Genomic DNA, 13,971 nt, shown 5'->3' with positions numbered 1-13,971 from the left:
GGTTTGCCGACCACTGTCCTAGAGGTTGACCACTGCCTGCCAGGATCTTTGCCAATAAGAGCCTTGTACAATATGCTTGCTTGTACATTTACTATATACTGGTGTATTAATCAGGGTTCTCCAGAGAAAAAGAACCGATACCATATCTATATCTATATCTACCTATATCTATATCTACATCTACATCTACCATCTTTATCTAATCTATATCTATATCTTTATATGGAGAGAGAGAGAGAGAGAGAGAGAGAGAGAGAGAGAGAAATAGTTGGCTCACATGATTATAGAGCAGGGGTGGGCAAACTTTTTGACTCGAGGGCCACAATGGGTTCTTAAACTGGACCGGAGGGCTGGAACAAAAGCATGGATGGAGTGTTTGTGTGAACTAATATAAATTCAAAGTAAACATCATTACATAAAAGGGTATGGTCTTTTATTTTTATTTTTGGTTTTATTCATTTCAAACGGGCCGGATCCGGCCTACGGGCCGTAGTTTGCCCACGGCTGTTAATAGAGGCTGAGAAGTTCCAAGATCTGCCGTCGGCAAGCTGGAGACTCAGGAGAGCAGACGGTGTCAATCCAGTATGAAAGCTGGAAGGCTTGAAACCCAAGAAGAGCCAATGTTTCAGTCTGAGTGTGAATTCAGGAAAAGACCTAGCTCAAGACAGTCAGGCAGGAGACACTCCCTACTCCTGAAGGGTAAGTCTCTATTCTACTTAGGTCTTTGATTGCCCACCTACTTTGGGGAGGGCAATCGACGACTCAGTCTACCCATTCAAATGTTAATTGGATCCAAAAACAGGCTCACAGATACACCCAGAAAAATGTTTGATCAAATATCTGGGCACCTTGTGGCCCATCGAATTGAAACATAAAATTAGCTATCACACTGGGCACTGTGCTAGGCATTGTTCACATTCTTGTAATTATTTCTGGTCTCAGAGAAGTCAGTGCCCCCTCTTTCACATCCTAATGTTCCAACCTATGCTCTTTTTTTTTTTTAAGAGCAAAAACAATTTAATCATATATCATAGCACTAACAATAACAAAAAATACTTAAATGTTTTACAACTCTTTTGAAATGAATACTATTATCACCCTTACTTGAGAAGAAACTGAAAATTAGAGTGGGGAAGTAAGTTACCTACAGTCATGGACTAAAAGATGGCAGAGCTGCCTGGTTGGTGTGGCTCAGTGGTTGAGCATTGACCCATGAATCAGGAGGTCATGGTTCAATTATTGGTCAGAGGCCCAGGACGCTGTGTCCCCGCCCTCGCCCAGCTCTCTGGGCTCATGCCTAAGCTCCCGTGTGAAAACCCTTTCTTTTGCCCTGGCAGGTGGCTCCCTTGGTTAGAGTGTTGTTCCAATACGTCAAGGTAGCAGGTCTGATCCCCGGTCAGGACACATACAAGAATCAACCGATGAATGCATGAATAAGTGGAACAACACATCGATGTTTCTCCCTTTCCCTCTTTCCCCCTTCCTCTCTCTCTCTAAAATCAATTTATTATTTTAATATATTTTTATTGATTTCAGAGAGGAAGGGAGAGGGACAGATAGAAACATCAGTGATAAAGAAGGGGAAAAAAAGACAAAAAAGAAAAAGAAAAAGAAAAGAAACATCAATGATGAGAATCATTGATTGGCTGCCTCCTACACACCCCCTACTGGGGATTGAGCCTGCAACCTGGGCATGTGGCCTTGACCAGAATCAAACCCGGGACCCTTCAGTCCACAGGTGGACGCTTTATCCACTGAGCCAAACTGGCTAAGGCAAAAACATATTTTTTAAAATGGCAGAGCTGAATCTATAAACTCAAGGAGTCAGACATGAGTTCACATGCTTAACACCAGGCTACAATGCTTTCAAATAAATCAAGAAAGACACAACCTTGCAAATGGTTGTAATAAAAGAAAAATATAAACTTTGAGTTTTTATTATCCAAAAGGGTATTAGCCCAAAGAGTTCTAATTTTCAATTCTCTTTTATTAAAAAAAACTACACAAAAGTACACAAAAGAAAAATATTTAATGTTAATATTATAACTCAATGAATTGAAATGAAATGAGATACTACTTTTTTTTCTTTATTCTGCTTTCTTTTGTTTTTGTTTTTGTGTGATAGTACTTTTGGTTAACATTTTAGTAGTTATTTTAAAATTATTTGCATGCTCATCATAGAAAATTGAAAAAATAGAAAATATAAAGAAGACAATAAAAACAGCTCACAATTTCATTAATATTTTGTTAAATATCTTTCAGTCTTTAAAAAGCTTTTATTAAATTGGGGTAACATTGATTAATAAAATTATATAGGTTTCAAGTGTACAATTCTGTAATAGATAATCTATATATTGTACTATATGTTCACCACCCAAAGTCAAGTTTCCTTCCATCACCACTCATACCCCATTTACGCTCTTCTACATCCCTCACTCCCATTTCCCTCTATAATCACCATGCTATTGTCTGTGTCTGAGTTGTTGTTTTTGCTTAATTTCTTCACCTTTTTCACCCAGCCCCCTTAACTCCCTCCCCGTAACAGCTATCAGTCTGTTCTCTGTATCTATGAGTCTGTTTCTATTTTGTTTATTTTGTTCACTAGATTCTACATATAAGAGAAATCATACGATATTCGTCTTTCTCTGACTGGCTTATTTCACTTAACATAATATTCTCCAGGTGCATCCATGCTGTCATAAAAGGTAAGATGTACTTCTTTTTTTATGGCCGAGTAGTATTTCATTGTGTAAATGTACCACCACAGCTTTTTTTATCCACTCATCTACTGATAGACACGGGCTGCTTCCAAATCTTGGTTATTGGAAATAACGCTGCAATGAAAATAGGGTGCATAAACTGTTTAGAATTAGTGTTTTGTTTTCCAGATATATTCTCAGGGGTGGAATTGCTGGGTCATAATACAGTTCCATTATTAACTTTTGAGGAAACTTCATACCATTTTCCACAGTGGCTGCACCAATCTGCATTCCCACAAACAGTGCACCAGGGTTCCCTTTTCTTGATATCCTCACCAACACTTGTTTGATGATAACCATTCTGACAGGTGTGAAGTGATATCTCATTGTGGTTTTAATTTGCATTTCCCTGATGATTAGTGATGTTGAGCATCTTTGTATATATCTATTTGGCCATCTGTATGTCATCTTTGGAGTAGTGTCTATTCAGGTCCTGTGCCCATTTTTTAATTAGATGATTTTTTGGGGGGTGTTGAGTTATATTAAGTTGTTTATAAAATTTGGATATTAATCCCTTATCAGATGTATCGGTGAATATGTTCTCCCATTTGGTGGGTTGTCTTCATTTTGTTGATTGTTTCCTTTGCTGTACAAAACCTTTTTAGTTTAATGAAAGTACCATTTGCTTATTTTTTTTTTGTTTCCCTTGCCCAAGGCAACGTAACAGAAATCTTCTGAGATTTTACTGCCTATGTTTTCTTCTAGGATTTTTATGGTTTCAAGTCTTACATTTAAGTCTTTAATCTATTTTGAGTTAATTCTGTGCATGGTGTAAGAAGGTAGTTGAGTTTTATATTTTTGCATGTATCTGTCCAATTTTCCCAACCATTTGTTGAATAGACTGTGTTTACCCCATTGTATGTTCTTGCTTCCTTTGTCAAATATTAATTGACCATAAAGGCATGGGTTTATTTCTAGGCTCTCTATTCTGATCCATTGATCTATAATGTCTGCTTTTATGCCAGTACTACGCTGTTTTGATTACTATGGCCTTGTAGTATAGTGAAATCAGGTAGCATGATTCCTCCAACTTTATTCTTCTATTCAGGGTCTTTTTTGGTTCCATATAAATTATTGGGATATTTGTTCTAGTTTTGTGAAATATACCATTGGTACCTTGAAAAGAATTGCATTGAGCCCAGCTGGTGTGGCTCAGTGGTTGAGCACTGACCTATGAACCAGGAGGTTGCACTTCAATTCCTGGTCATGGCACATGCCCAGGTTGGAGGCTTGAACCCCAGTAGGGGGCATTCAGGAAGCAGCCGACCAATGATTCTCATCATTGATGTTTCTATCTTTCTCTCCCGCTCCCTTCATCTTTGAAATTCATAAAAATATATATTTTTAATTGCATTGAATGAATATATTGTTTTGGGTAGTATAAACATTTTAATGATGTTAATTCTTTCCATCCATGAACATGGTATATGCTCCCACTTATTTGTATCTTCTTCAATTTCTTTCTTCAGTATCTTATAATTTTCTGAGTACAGGTCTTTTACATCCTTGGTTAAATTTATCCTAGGGTGTGTGTTTTGTGTTTTTTTGTTTTTTTAGATGCAATTGTAAATGGGATTGTTTTCTTAATTTCCTTTTCTGGTATTTCTTTGTTGGTGTATAAAAATGCAACTGATTTCTGGATATTTATTTTGTATCCTGCTACTTCACTGAATTTATCAGTTCTAGTTTTTTGGTGGAATCTTTAGGGTTCTTTATATATAGTATCATGTCATTTGCAAATGATGAGTTTTACTTCTTCCTTTCCAATTTGGATGCCTTTCTTTTTTCTTTTTGTTTCATTGCTGTGACTAGGATTTCCAGTGGTGAAACCAGAAATCCCTATCTTGTTCCTTAAGGGAAACACTTTTAGTTTATTTTTTGCCTGTTGAGTATGATGTTAGCTGTGGGTTTGTCATATATGGCCTTTATTATGTTGAGGTGTGTTCCCTCTATTCCCACTTTGCTTACAGTTTTTATCACATATAGATGTTAGATTTTACCAAATGCTTTTTCTGCATCTATTGATGTGATCATGTGATTTTTATCTGTCATTTTGTTTATGTGGTGTATCGTGTTTATTGATTTGCAGATTTGTACCAACCTCCTATCATTGGAATAAAGTGCACTTGATCATGGTGTATGACCTTTTTATTGTTTTGGGGTAACAGTTTGCTAATATTTTTTTGAGGATTTTACCATCTATGGTCACTAGGGATATTGGCTTATAATTTTCTTTCTTTCTTTATCTGGTTTTGGAATTAGGATAATGTTGGCCTCATAAAATGAGCTTGGGTGTCTCCCCTTCTCTTGAACTTTTTGGAATAGTTTAAGAAGGATATGTGTTAGTTCTTCTTTGAATGTTTGCTAAAATTCACTTGTGAAGCCAGGTCTTTGGTTTGATGGTAGTTTTTAAATTTTTATTATTTAATTTTAATCCTTACCTAAGGATATTTTTCCATTGATTTTAGAGACAGTGAAAGAGTGAGGGAAAGACAGAGAGAAACATCAATGTGAGAGAAATACATCAGTTGGTTATCTCCTGCATGAGCTCTGACCAGGGCCCAGGCTGGGGAGGAGCCTGCAACCGAGGTATGTGCCCTTGACTAGAATTTAATCAGGGACCCTTCAGACCACAGGCCGATGCTCTATCTACTGAGTCAAACCGGCTAGCGCATTTTTAAAAAAACTTTTTTTTATTGCTGCTTCAATTTCATTCTCTTCAGATTTTGATTGTTCTTGATTCAGTTTTGGAAGATTGTATGTTTCTGGGAATTTATTCATTTAGTCAAGATTATTAAAAAAAACACAAAAAATAATTGTCCATTTTGTTAGCATATTGTTGTTCATAATATTTTCTTACAATCCTTTCTGTGGATTCTGTTGTTAGTTCTCCTCTTTCATTTCTGATTTTATTTGTTTGGGTCCTCTCTTGTTCTTACAAGTCTGGTTGAATGTTTTTCCATCTTTTTTATCTTTTCAAAAAACAAGCTGTTGGTTTCATTGATCTTTTGTGTTGTTTTTTAATTTAGACTTTATTTCATTTTTTTTCTGTTCTGATCTCTATTATTTAAATTCTACTCACTTTAGGCTTTGTTTGTTGTTCTTTTTCTAATAGTTTGAGATTTTTTTTATTTCTTGAAAAAGGCCTGAAATGCTATGATTTTGTCTCTTATGACTGTTTTCACTACATCCAATGGATTTTGGGTTATTGAGTTCTCATTTTCATTTCTTTCAAGACATCTTTTTTATTTTTTCCTTGATCTCATGTTTAACCCATTCATTATTAGTAATATGACACTTAGCTTCCATGTCTTTGCATGTTTTTCAGTGTTTTTATTTTCTTGTAATTGATTTCCAGTTTCATAACATTATGGTCAGAGAAGATGCTTAATATGATTTTAATCTTCTTAAATGTATTGAGATTTGTCTTGTGTCCTAATATGTCAGTGGTTCTCAACCTTCCTAATGCCGCGACCCTTTAATACAGTTTCTCATGTTGTGGTGACCCCCAATTTCATTGTTACAAATTGAACATAATTAAAGCATAGTGATTAATCACTAAAACAATATGTAATTATATATGTTTTCCGATGGTCTTAGGCAACCCCTGTGAAAGAGTCGTTTGACCCCCAAAGGGGTCGTGACCCACAGGTTGAGAACTGCTGTAATACGTGGTCTATTTCAGAAAGTGTTCCATGTGCACTTGAAAAAAATGTATATTCCGCTGCTTTGGGGTGAAATTTTCTGAAGATACAAATGAAATCTATCTGATCTAAGGTGTCATTTAAGGCTGCTGTTTCCTTGTTGATTTTCAGTCTGGAAGATCTATACATTGATGTCAGTGGGGTGTTAAAATCCCCTACTGTGACTGCGTTGCTGTCAACCTCTCCTTATGTTCATCAAGATTTACTTTATATATTTAGGTGCTCCTAGGTTAGGTGCATAAATGTTTACAAGGGTTATCATCCTCTTTTTGGATTGATTCCTTCATCATTTCATAGTATCCTTATTTGTCTCTTGTTATAGCCTTTGTTTTAAAGTCTATTTTATCTGATATAATTATTGCTACCCCAGCATTTTTTTTCATTTCTATTGATATGAAATATCTTTTTCCTTCCCCTTACTTTTAGTCTGTGTGTATCTTTTGTTCTGAGGTGGCTCTCTTATAGACAGCATATGTATGGGTATTGTTTTCTTATCAATTCAGCTACCCCATGTCTTTTTATAGGAGCATTTAAGCCATTTACATTTCAAGTGATTATTGATAGGTATGTATTTATTGCCATTTTATTCTTTATGACTATGTTCCTGTGTTTTTAAAATTTTCTCTTCTTCTTAAAGCGAGCCTTTAACATTTGTATTAGTGGTTTGGTGGTAATGGACTTCTTTAGCTTTTTCTTGTCTGGGAAGCTCTTTACTTTTCCTTCAATTTTAAATGATAGCTATCCTTGGTAAAGTAGCCTTGGTGTAGATCCTTGCTTTCATCACTTTGAATATTTCATGCCCATCACTTCTGGCCTGAAATGTTTCTGTTGAGAAATCAGCTGAAGTCTTATGGGAGCTCCCTTACGGCTCCCTTAAAGACAGTAGGTAAACTGTCTTTCTCTTGCTGCCTTTAAGATTCTCTGTCTTTAATCTTTGCCATTTCAATCATAATGTGTATTGCTGTGGGGGCCTCTTTGGGTTCATCTTGTTTGGGACTCTCTGTCTGTGCTTTCTGGACTTTGTGTCTTTTTTCTTCTCCAGGTTAAGGAAGTTTTCAGTCATTATTTCTTCAAATAGGTTCTCGATCACTTGCTCTCTCACTTCTCTTTCTAGTATACTTATGATGCAGATGTTGTTATGCTTCATGTTGCTCCAAAGGTCCCTTCAACTCATTTTTTAAAATTATTTTCTTTTTGCTGCTCTAATTGGGTGTTTTCTGCTTCCTTGTCTTCTAAATTGCTGATTTGATATTCTGCTTCATCCAACCTATTGCTTATTCCTTCTAGTATAGTCTTCATTTCAGATATTGTATTCTTAATTTCTAGCAGGATCTTTTTATGGTACCTGCTGTTGAAGTTCTCACTAAGTTTTTGAAGTTCCAAGTTACTTGAGAATCCTTATAACCATTTTTTTTTGAAGTCTACATCTGGTAAATTGCTTATCTTGATTTCATTTAGTTCTTTTACTGGAGATTTCTTTTGTTCTTTCATTTGGGGCATGTGTTTTGGTCTCCCCATTTTGGCTGCCTTTGTGTTGTTTGTATGTATTAGGTAGATCTGCCATGCCTACCAGTCTTTGTAGTGTGGTCTTATGTACTATGTGTCCTGAGGGAACCAGTGACACAGTCTATTTGAACACCTGAACTGGGTGCTCCAGGAATGTCCACTGGATGGGTTATATGAGCCCTCCTATTGTAATTGAGCCTTGATTGCCATTGGCCCATTCATACGTGGGATTGACCCTCAGGCTGGCTGGCTGTGGGGATTGACCCTGGCCACAGTGTATGAGCTGCTGTACAGATGCTGATCACATGAAGCAGAATTAGCCTCAGCAGGGTCTGGTGTCTGCTGAGATCTCCCTTGGGATATGTTGCTTGTGACGCTAATTGGATCCTGTTCTGATGTTGTCTGAAGCTGGCCACTGGGTGTGTTGGTTCTGGGGCCTCTTGGAAGGGCCTCTGGTGCAGGTCAGTGTCAGACACTGCCAATGACTGGCCCTGAACAACCTGTTTAGAGTTACATAGTGATCCATAGTTTGTGGCTGCCTTTGCTGGACCTAGGTATGCATGGGAAGGACCAAGTTGTGCACCAACTCTAGCTTCCACCAGCAGTGAGCTCTGTGGCCGGTCAGCTAAAGGCCTAAGTCCCCCAAGACCCACCTCTGTCTGCCTCTACTTGCTGTCTGTTAAGCTCAGTTACTGAAAGAGCCTCTGGTGGTACTCAAGTTGTATCAGGTAGGTTCTCAGTGAATCACCAGGTAGGGGCTAGTGGTATTCACCGGATTGATTTTGGTTAAAACTCAGTACCAGTGCTGAGTCTGAGGCCACTCAGCAAAAGTCCCTGGCACCTGTCGGGCATCTGCAGATCTTTGTGGTTGGGTGGTGTCTCAGGGAGTCATACGACTGAAGCCAACAGACTTTATCAGGCCCAAGCAGACCAAGATTTGGCCATGTGAAGGCAGATCTCTGCACTGGTCAGGCATGCAAAGGAAAAATGACCCTTGTTCTAGAACCACACAACTCTGTTCCAGATTCTGCGGGAACCCCAGCTCTGTAGGGCATGGCCGCTGGATGCTGGTAGGGTGGGGTGAGTGGATCTCCTATGAGTAGGAGGCACTGGTCATGCTTTGGGGAAAGTGGTGGAATAATCCCCACCCAGAAGCACACAACTCAGTATTTTCTGGATTCTGCCCAGACCTTCTGGGAAACCCACTTGGTGGTGCAGGGCTAGGCCACCAGGAGTCGAGAAAATGGGGCTTAGGATCTCATGTGAAAGGGAGGTGCCAGTCAGGTTCATGGGAAAGTGGGGGGAATGGCTCCCACCCTCAAAGCCACACAACTCAGTCCCTCATACCTTCTGAGGGGCCCAGGCCTCTACACTCTGGCCAAGACACCCGACTCCTCAGCAGGTCATGACCTCCACATGTTGGGGCAACAGGAAGTCCAGAGGGTGGGGCTACTGCATTCCCCCAGGCTGGTGCCTTAAAGAGGAGAATGCTCCACCCAAGAAAGATGGGGTCTGTGGTGTGGAAGAGGAATTCAGCACAGGGATTCTGGTGGCTGTTTCTTCAGCTCTCTCCCCAGAGCCACAAACACCAGTCTCTCCTCACAGCACTTTAGTCGGCTCTGCCCTACCTTTGCCAGAGCCCAGGTTGAATAGCCGCATATGAGATTTTGTGTGCTGACCATTTAAGAGGGCACCTGTGTATCTAGTAGACTCCTGACTCTCCCTAGTAGACAGAATCCCTGCTGATTTTCACACCTCTGTGTTATGTGGGTGCCTCTCCCAAACTGTGGTGCTCTAGGCTGGGGAGCCTGGGGTGGGGTTGAAACCCTCACACTCCTCAGGGGTGCCCTTTGCAGCTGAGGTACCCCTCTAGAATCTCAGCTGCTGCCTGTGTGAGTGGGGCCAGTCCTTTTCTCATCTCCACCCTTCCTACCAGTCTCAATATGGCTTCTTCTGTAAATCCTTGCTTATAAGACTTCTGTTCAGCTAGACTTCAGTTGGTTATTCAGGTTGATCATTGTATATTTTAGTTCTAATTCCAGTTTGGTTTTGGGAGGAGGTGAGTGTACCTTCCACCTACTTTGCTGCCATCTTCCCTACCTGATTGTTACCCTGTACCCTCCTGTTCCTGAGACCTGCCATTCCTCTTCAATGTTTTTAGTTTGCCTCCGCTCTTTCTCTATCTAAAAACATGTTTAAGTTTTTCCTTGACTTTAAAACAAAGGTCCTCTTTGGTCCTTTAAGTTACCATCCAAACTCTATTTTAGTGCAAAAGGAATGTTTATAGCCTCTCCCTTCAGTCGTTCCCTAAAATCTCTGTTGACCTAATTAATGTTTCTTTTGTCTCTATATTCCACTAACAAGACCCTTGTAAAATTCAACCATAGCTTTCTCAAATCTAATGTCTTTTGTTCAGTCTTCACTTTGATGTTTCCGTAATTAAAAAAAAAATTCTCCTTTTTGAAATTCTTCTCTTAGCTTTGGCAAGTCGAGTTCTTGGTTGCCCACCTTCTTCTTTTCTAGTTATTTTGGTTTCTCTTTCTTGTCTTGTCCTCTTAGATAAATGTTCCTCATAGCATTTTTAACTTCTTTTTTGGCATTTATCAAATGCCACTCCATGTTTTAGTTATTTCTATAGTATAGGTTTAAGAGGGAAACATCTAGTCCCACCACTTCTTATTCCTCTTCTCTGCTTTAGTTTTGTCCAGAGCTCATATCACTATTTGACATAATATAGAGTTTACATATTTATTATCTCTTTCTCCTCCCCATGAGGGCAAGGGATTTGGGACTTTCTGTTCACTAATGTATCTCTAACTACCAGAGCTATAACTAGTGTTCAAACAATAGTTTTTGAATTAATACAAAGATTTATGTATAGCACTGTTCAATGCATTATTATTTATAAGGTAAAACATCTGGAACTAAATAAAATATCTAGTAATAAGAGATTAAATGATTATACATCTATAGAATGGAATATTATCCATTTATTAAAAATCATTTAAAACATTTAATGAAAAATGCTAACATATTAAGTGGAAAAGAGGCAAGATGGAAAAGAATATATTAAGAGACTCCAATTTTATTTAAAATATGTCATCAGTGGCTATGTCTGAGTAGAGAGATTAAAAGTGATTTGTTTTTCTGTTATTTTTGCATTCTTGAACTTTTTGACAAATCTTTTAAATTAGAAAATTATAAAGCTTTGAAGAAAAAAATTCTTGTTGCTTTATTCTCTTCTCTAGTATGAATTTATCACTTCAGTTAGAGATACGATTTGCACTTATCTTTTGCTGCCTAGTATTATGTATCTGTATTTTCTCTACTAGGCCCTATGCTCTCTGAAGTCAGAAATCATGTCTTACTTAAATTTTCAGAGCCTTCACTACTTGTCTTTATAGTTAATAACTAATTAAAAGACAAAATATTGAAAATGTTTGTGTTTTTTAAATATATTTTTTTATTTCAGAGAGAAAGGGGGAAGAGAGATAGAAACATCAATGAGAGAATAATTGATTGGCTGCCTCCTCCATGTACCCCACTGGGGATCGAGCTCACAACCCAGGCATGTGCCCTTGACTGGAATTGAACCCGGCACCCTTCAGTCTGCAGGCTGTTGCTCTATCCACTGAGCAAAACCAGCTAAGAATAGCTGGTTTTGAATCCTGTATTTTATCTGGCAATGCTTTGAGGTTAGATATTAGGTTTATCTCATTTAAAATGAATCCCCAGAATATATAACAGTACTGTTGACTAGATAAATCTCTCAATAATATTTAATGAATAATTGGTGCTCTGCCTATCAGGGAGAACTTGTATCAGCAAAGAATACTTATTATTTAGAATAATACTGCTATTAATAAGAATATGTATTAAGTATCAGAAAAGAATACTTATTAATATTTCTTAAGAATAAGATTACTAAGTATTGGTAAAAAATATGATCAACAGATAAGACTTTAATATGAATCAGCCTTTCAAACCACAAATGTTTTACTAAACATCAGTAAATAAAATCTGTTTCTCCCTAGATATCTGCACAGCTGTCTCTCACTTTCAGATTTCTATTCAAATGTCATTTTTTTTCAATGCCTTACCTGTTCTCTATATCTAAAACTGCAACTCTCATCCTTCTGCAATACTGTTACCTTTTCCAACTTTAGTTTTCTTTCTTAGCACTTAAATATACTATATAATTTACTTATCATATTGTTTAGCTCTTTCGCTATAAGTAAACTTCATAAGGGCAGGCATTTTCCTTCCTGTTTCACTCACTGCAAAAATCCCAGCTCCTACACATACTAGATTCAATAAATATTTGAACAAGTGACTGAATAAACATCACTGGTTCTTATTAGCATTTGTAATTATCAGTAGTTTTTTGTTTTACTTTTTTGTTAATCCTCACCGGAGGATATTCTCCATTGATTTTTAGAGAGAGTGGAAAGGAGCAGAGACACAGAAAGACAGAAAATCGCTGTGAGATACATTAATTGGTTGCCTTCCGCACGTGCCCCAACCAGGCCCGGGGATTGAGCCTGCAACCAAGGTACATGTCCTTGACTGGAATTGAACCTGGGACCTTTCAGTCTGTGGGCAAACATTCTGTCCACAGAGTCAAACAGGCTAGGGCAGTAGTTTGATGATATTCACTTTACATGACACAAGATGGATTCCATCTAAAAAATATGATTCTGCCTGCATCTACTCAGTTCACCAAGTTCTGTCAATTCTATCACCTTGATATTCTTTATAATCCTTTCTTTACCTTCCAGTTGCCACTTCAACATTTGTCTTTACAAAATGATTCACAGCTAAATTCCTTGGATTAGTGCAGAAATTGCCTAATTGGTCTTCTTGTCCACTGTCTTCCCCTTCTAACCTGCCTTCTCAATTGTTATGAAAATTATATTTCTAAAGTGAGAATCTGATCATATCACTATCTTGCCCCAAAACTTTGTCTCCCACCCTAGCCAGTGTGGCTCAGTTGTTTGGGTGTTCTTCAGTGCACTGGGGAGCTGCTGGTTTAATTCCCAGTTGGGGAACATACCTGGGTTGTGGGCTTGATCCCCAGTAGTGTCATGCAGGAGGCAGCAGATCGATGTTATGCTCTCACATTGATGTTTCTCTCTCTCTCTCTCTCTCTCTCTCTCTCTCTCCTAAAAAAAAAAATCAAATACACACACACACACACACACACCCCTTTTTCTCCCTATCACCCAAAGGTAAAAGTTAAAGTATCTTACTTGGGCAAATGAAACCTTTTATGATGTGGCCTAGCCTTAACTCCTATCACTCTTCCACATTTCTTTCAGCCCCATATGATTTCAGTCTGCTGAAATATTACTTATTTTGTAAGATTAGTTGGCCTATCCTCAGTGCTGACAGAGATCTTTGACCTTATTTTAACAGCTACCAGCACTAAGTGGTGTTTTACTGATTTAAATGTACATTTCTATTTTAACACTTCTAAACTTGGAATTTAACTTGAAATAATGGTTTCTTCAATGCTGTGACCAGAAGGCAGTTGTGATGTAGCCTTGAGAGCTTATACATGTGCAAACTTCGTGGCCATTCCTGCTGGCACAACTAGACAATTGCAAACCCTAGATGTTTCAGTCAACCATTGAAAGAAAGGATATAAATCCCAGCTGTGGTCTAAAAATCTCTCATTGATACCTTTGGTTTGATCAAGAAAGCAGCAGCATCAAAACACAGAATGGAAGCCAGAGGTTTGGAAGAAACTACTGAAGACAATAGTGAAGTATTCTTTTAAAACATTTTGCATCATTAATGCTCCTGGCTGGAATTTAATACAGTAAGGATAAATTGTAATTGATAAGAAAGCATTATGTCACAGTTTAATTAGCATTCTTCTTTCTTTCAGTGGTACAAAAATAATGGCATTTCTTAGAACCTATGGTATCTCAGCATTGATGAAATATGGTATGTTGTCCTAGCCCAGCCGTGGGCAAACTACGGCCCGCGGGCCGGATCCG

Source organism: Myotis brandtii, unplaced genomic scaffold (genome assembly GCF_000412655.1).
Source record: "Myotis brandtii unplaced genomic scaffold, ASM41265v1 scaffold500, whole genome shotgun sequence".
Classification (NCBI taxonomy): Eukaryota; Metazoa; Chordata; class Mammalia; order Chiroptera; family Vespertilionidae; genus Myotis; species Myotis brandtii.
The sequence above is the reverse complement of the archived record's forward strand: the minus strand, read 5'-3'. Positions refer to the sequence as shown.